The following is a 6,712-nucleotide window of genomic DNA, read 5'->3' on the forward strand; positions in this document are numbered from 1 at the left end:
TGCAAGTTCAGGCCCTTGCCATTCATCTCACTAGAGCAGACAGGCTGCAGGATCACTTCCACTAAAGCCCTAAATAAATACACTTGATTTTTGCCACGTTCTTGATGTTCTGCTTGCTCGCTTCATTCAACAAACACGACGGGGGCCTTCTGCAGGCTCTGGGGTAACTGGGGGTCTAACAACACAGCTCCAGAAGCTCAGAGTCGAAAGCAACTACCAGAAGAGGAATGAGACCATCCCAGGATTACATGGTAAGAGCAATGGCATGGGTACGCACAGGGAGGGTTCCCCGAGTATGGGAGTCACCCCCATATCAGCAAGGGTTTGGGGAAGGAGTTAGTTAATACTTTAAAGTAGGAGACTGCCCCCCCCCCCTCCCGCCCATACACACACCAGAGAAGCGGGCAAAAGGGATAGCATGTAGAGGAGATATGGATAAAGCCAGCCCCCAGCCCCAGCAAGTGCAATAATGCTGGTGAGCCCAGATAGAATGGCTTGTAGAGAGACAAGGCCTATCGATGGGCAAGACCCCTCCTTCCTCAAGAGATGGGCTGAGAAGTCTAAATAAAAGGCCGAAAGGGAGCAAAGTAACTCATCTGCGGCCTTAGGAAAGGATTTCCCCTCCTCGGAAAGAAGACTTTAATGTAAGGCACCAACATGTGTTTTAAAAATGTGTTTCTCATAATATCACAATTGTAAAAGCAACTAATTCTCACTGTCACTTCTAAAAAGCCTTGCTCTTTCTTTATTGGACTGGCTAAGACTTCCAGGGCAGAGTGAACTAGGGGGCGTGCAATTGCCGTCCTTGCTTTCTTCCTAGCGGGGAAACGCGTTCTGTCTTTCACCACTGGATAGGCTGTTACCTGGAGGTTTTTCAAAGATGCCCTTGATCAAGCTGAAGAAGTTTTCTTTTAGAACTAGTGTTCTGATTATGATCATAAAGGGCTGTTACATCTTAAATTGTATCAAATCTCTTCCTGAATTTATTGAGATAATCATATAGGTTTCTTTATTTATCTATTAATATGGTGAAGTACATTGATCGATTTAAAAATGTTAAACCTTGCCCAGCTGGAGTGGCTCGGTGGTTGAGCATTGACCTATGAACCAGGAGGTCACAGTTCGATTCATGGTCAGGGCACATGCCCGGGTTGCAGGCTCTAATTCCAATGGGGGGCGTGCAGGAGGCAGCCAATCAATGATTCTCTCTCATCATTGATGTTTCTATCTCCCTCTCCCTTCCTCTCTGAAATCAATACAAATAAATTTTAAAATAAATAAAAATGTTAAACCTTGTATTTCTGGCATAAAGTCCACTTAGAGTATATTATTGTATCAGGGTTTGATCTGCTCTAAATCATACACAATATGGGATTTATTAGAGGAACTTAACTGTAGGGAACTGTGGGGGCAGTCCAATATTTAATGCACATCTCCTACTTCTCTCCTTGGTGCTGGGACTGGCCCAAGAGTCTGGAGAACCCGGAGGAGGAGAAACGACATGAGCTGGAAGAGTCGTGGGCTTGGCGGCTGCCCCAGGAGTGGCACACGTTGGCCAAGGACTCCGAGAATCTGGAGGAGGAACTCTGGAGGGAGCTGGAGGAGCCCGGGCTCAGCTGCCGCTTCCAGGGCTGCACACTCCGGTCCTGGACTCCGAAAATCGAGCAGATCCAGTAGGAGCTGAAGGAACGGAGGGCCCAGAAGGCGAGCTAGCAGGTCCGTGACGGTGTGGTGCGCAGCCACGGCGCGCAGGGAGCCCCATCAGCCTGCCACACGGGAAGGCAATCCGGCGCATCCTGCCTCCTCCCAGACCCCCTGCAAAGTGTCTCTTCGAGCCAATGATAACTTCAAATCAGGGAAGGATGAGAGTTCTGAAAACTCGGTTCTATAATCACAGAAGCTCTGCATTTTTTTAGACCTTTTCTTTGGTGCTTCAGTTTGGATAATTTCTATCGCCATGTACACACATTCGCCAATCCTCTCAGCAGAATGGGATCTGCTATTAATTCCGCACAGCCCGTTTCTCATTTAGGATATTGTGTTTTCCACCTCTAAGTTCTATTGGGTTCCTTTACTCCTTTCCTCAGTGTAGCAATGTTTTCTTTTAAACCTTTGAGCAGGTTTCAAATAGCCCCTGAGAGTCCTTGTCTGCTTGCTCCTCCATCTCTGTCATTTCTGAGTTTCTATTGGATTTTTCTTTCTTTAAGGGTATCATTTCCCTGCTTATTTTGTATGTCTGATAATTTGTAATTGATGCTAAATATTATGAATTATACACTATTAAGTGCTAGATTTTTTTATGTCTATTTAAAGACTGTTCTGGTTGGAAGTTAAATGAACTGAGGATTATTTTTTAGACATTTTAAGGTGAGCCTAGAGCAGGGTAAACTATTCCTATGAAGACCTAGATAGTGAATATTTTAAGTTTTGCTGATCAGATCCAATCTCTGTTGCATACTCTATATCAGCCGTGGGCAAACTACAGCCCGCGGGCCGGATCCGGCCCGTTTGAAATGAATAAAACTAAAAAAAAAAAAAAAATTTAAAGACTGTTCTGGTTGGAAGTTAAATGAACTGAGGATTATTTTTTAGACATTTTAAGGTGAGCCTAGAGCAGGGTAAACTATTGCTATGAAGACCTAGGTAGTGAATATTTTAAGCTTTGCTGATCAGATCCAATCTCTGTTGCATACTCTCTTTCTTTTCTTTTCCTCCTCCTCCTCCCTCTTTTATTTTCCTTCTTTTTACAGCTTTTTAAAGATGTAAAGAGATTTTTAGCTGTGGATCCATACAAAGAAAGGTCAGGGACTGGATTTGACCCTCGGACCATTCTTCCTCAGTCTCTGATTTAGAATATTGCTGACTCCAGGCCTGGTTTACTGTAGCATCACTACCCAAGCCTGACCTCTTTGGGGTCTTCAGTGCAGGCACCTCTCAGACCTGCATGAGCTCTAGGAACTTTTCACCAAACAGCTCTGGAGTTGCCATCTGTCTGGCCTCACGTGTAGTTGAATTTTCAACAACAGCTTTGCCGGGCGCCTGTGACTATTTCCGGAAGTCTTTCCCCACACAGCTCTCTCCTCTCTAACCACCTCCAGCTCCCAAAGCTCTGACCTGTATTTTCTCCACTGAGACTGCCATCCTGTGTACGGGACCCCCTTCCTCATTGCCCCACAGGCAGGAAGAACCCTGGGAAGAAATCAGGGCGGGCATATGGCTCATTTCCTGGATGTCCCTTCTCTCCTGGTTGAGGCCTGCACTCGCCAAAAACCACTGTTCCTCCGTTTCCCACACACGGTTCTAGCTGTTGCAGTGGGAGGTGTAGTTGGTCCCAGGTGGTCCAGCATGTCATGGGGAGAACTGAAACTTCTTTCTTTTCCTCCTCCTCCTCCCTCTTTTATTTCCCTTCTTTTTACAGGTTTTTAAAGATATAAAAAGATTTTTAGCTATGGATCCATACAAAAAAAGATCAGGGACTGGATTTGACCCTTGGACCATTCTTCCTCAGTCTCTGATTTAGAATATTGCTGACTCCAGGCCTGGTTTACCGTAGCATCACTACCCAAGCCTGACCTCTTTGGGGTCTTCAGTGCAGGCACCTCTCAGACCTGCATGAGCTCTAGGAACTTTTCACCAAACAGCTCTGGAGTTGCCATCTGTCTGGCCTCACGTGTAGTTGAATTTTCAACAACAGCTTTGCCGGGCGCCTGTGACTATTTCCGGAAGTCTTTCCCCACACAGCTCTCTCCTCTCTAACCACCTCCAGCTCCCAAAGCTCTGACCTGTATTTTCTCCACTGAGACTGCCATCCTGTGTACGGGACCCCCTTCCTCATTGCCCCACAGGCAGGAAGAACCCTGGGAAGAAATCAGGGCGGGCATACGGCTCATTTACTGGATTCCCCTTCTCTCCTAGTTGAGGCCTGCACTGCTTCCTCCGTTTCCCACACAGGGTTCTAGCTGTTGCAGTGGGAGGTGTAGTTGGTCCCAGGTGGTCCAGCATGTCATGAACGGAAACTTCTCCCCCACAAGTATTTCAAAACATGTCTATTTCTCTTGAAAACGAAATTCAGAAAAAAAAAATAATAAATTGTCATTATTGCTGTTTGAAAGTCTCTCAGATTTTCCCTTTGTTCTCTATTCTTTCTGCTATTACACAAAAACAGTCTGGTACAGCTTCCTTCTTAGACTACTGCAGACGCTAGATGATAAAATCTTTGAATCCAATGACTCTATCTTATATCTGTGATCTTGACTAGATCCTTGCTCTCTCTTCTCTCAGCTAAGTCTAGGCCAGGGGTCCTCAAACTACGGCCCACGGGCCGGGAGAACTGAAACTTCTCCCCCACAAGTATTTTAAAATATATCTATTTCTCTTGAAAACAAAATTCAGAAAAAATATAAATTGCCATTATTGCTGTTGGAAAGTCTCTCAGATTTCCCCTTTGTTCTCTATTCTTTCTGCTGTTACCCCAAAAGCAGCCTGGTACAGCCTCCTTCTTAGACTACTGCAGCGGCTACATTATAAAATCTGTTAATCCAATGACTATCTTATATCTGTGATCTTGACTAGATCCTTGCTGTCTCTTCTCTCAGCTAAATCTAGACTTTTTAATATATACTATTTTTTTCATGGAATGATTTATCAAAGTACCAAACACCTGAACTTTGAAAAGAAGTTTTTAATATATACTATTTTTTCATGGAATGGTTTATCAAAGTACCAAACACCTGAACTTTGAAAAGAAGAAACCAAGTAAGGTTAAAAACCAACAACAAAACAGGTGAGGGACTATGAAAACAATATTTATAATAACAATGAGAGGTAGCATGTGTTGAACCAGGCACTATTATATACCTTATCTCATTGAATCCTCACATTATGCTCCTGGCATAACGGCTCATTTACTGGATTCCCCTTCTCTCCTAGTTGAGGCCTGCACTGCTTCCTCCGTTTCCCACACAGGGTTCTAGCTGTTGCAGTGGGAGGTGTAGTTGGTCCCAGGTGGTCCAGCATGTCATGGGGAGAACTGAAACTTCTCCCCCACAAGTATTTTAAAATATATCTATTTCTCTTGAAAACAAAATTCAGAAAAAATATAAATTGCCATTATTGCTGTTGGAAAGTCTCTCAGATTTCCCCTTTGTTCTCTATTCTTTCTGCTGTTACCCCAAAAGCAGCCTGGTACAGCCTCCTTCTTAGACTACTGCAGCGGCTACATTATAAAATCTGTTAATCCAATGACTATCTTATATCTGTGATCTTGACTAGATCCTTGCTGTCTCTTCTCTCAGCTAAATCTAGACTTTTTAATATATACTATTTTTTTCATGGAATGATTTATCAAAGTACCAAACACCTGAACTTTGAAAAGAAGAAACCAAGTAAGGTTAAAAACCAACAACAAAACAGGTGAGGGACTATGAAAACAATATTTATAATAACAATGAGAGGTAGCATGTGTTGAACCAGGCACTATTATATACCTTATCTCATTGAATCCTCACATTATGCTCCTGGCATAAAATATGTTAATGTCTACTTGAAGGGTTACATTCATTCTCCCTTAAACACCATAAGTTTGGTAAATCTCAGTTCGCCACTTTTGATGTCATTAATCAAGGGACTGGAAGTCCAACCTCGGTCACCCACTGTGACTTTGCAGACTGTGTAGCTTGATGATTAACAGCTTAAGCTGAATCCCAGCTCCATCATGTCCCACACACACAGCCCTGGCCAGGTACCCTCTCGGTATCTCTTTCTCAAGCAAGGGATGAGTGACAGGAGGGGTGTTCTCCATGCTTATAGGCTCACACCTGCAAATGCACTTTCTCACCTGGAAGGGCCACTCCCAGGGACAGCAATGGCAGCTCAGAGGAGATTTAGAATTATGCAACATTCTGGCAGAATGTCGCGAGAACCTTCCAGAAAAGCTGGCCTCCTGGCCTCAATGCCTTCCCCGTTGAAAATAAAACAAATTGAGTAAACTCCGTCTTACTCCGTGCGGATTATTTATCATAAAATAACTTCCAATTCAGCCCCGATTGGCATGGTTGGGGGCAGCTGTGCCCTGAAATTAGGAGACTGTGTCAGGAATGAGGACCTGCTCTGTGGCTCGAGGAAGAGAGAGCCATTGTCACCATGCCATTGTCTACCCTTCGGCTCACTTAAAGTCCCTGGCTTGGGAGCACCGCATCTGGGAATACAATGCTTCTGCCTACTCTAGCTTTAAAGGTGAATTTTGCAATTTTTGAAAAGGTCCTTAGAATCACATTGCAGAATTAAAGGGTGTATTATAATTATCAATATCAATAGTAATAAAAGTTTATTAAAGGTCATTAAAATGAAAGGGGATGGCTCTCGATCCCATCAATCTGAATTGACTCCCTCCTCTTGTGTTAATTAGAAAACTCAGATAATGGTTCTATGGGGGAGTACAGGGAAAATTTAATTACGAAAGTTTAATGGGCCACTCTCTACTTCCTGCCAGATTAAAAACTGATGATTTACACAATTTTAGATACTACCACGGGCTTTTCTAACAAAACATGTTGCAGACTAAGGTAAAAGTTTGCTGAGAGCTCTCCACTTATTTCAAAACAATGCCAGCAGAACCACGTCGCATGCTTCTTTTAAAAACAAGCCACCGCAGACAGACTCTTCAATAAATGGTGACTAGACCACCAACTTACACCAGACACAAGAATAAACT

General features: G+C 43.7%; 1 long non-coding RNA gene across 1 annotated transcript in view; it reads left to right on the forward strand.

Moving 5' to 3' along the window:
* Positions 1-1,220: 1,220 nt before the first annotated feature.
* LOC106723630 overlaps positions 1,221-6,712 on the forward strand; it is a 10,000-nt gene continuing 4,508 nt past the window's right edge. Inside the window, exon 1 of the long non-coding RNA XR_001359340.1 lies at positions 1,221-1,716. This is a non-coding gene — a long non-coding RNA (uncharacterized LOC106723630). The remainder of the gene's footprint in view (positions 1,717-6,712) is intronic.

The sequence above is a fragment of the Myotis brandtii genome, unplaced genomic scaffold (genome assembly GCF_000412655.1).
Source record: "Myotis brandtii unplaced genomic scaffold, ASM41265v1 scaffold612, whole genome shotgun sequence".
NCBI classification, from domain to species: Eukaryota; Metazoa; Chordata; class Mammalia; order Chiroptera; family Vespertilionidae; genus Myotis; species Myotis brandtii.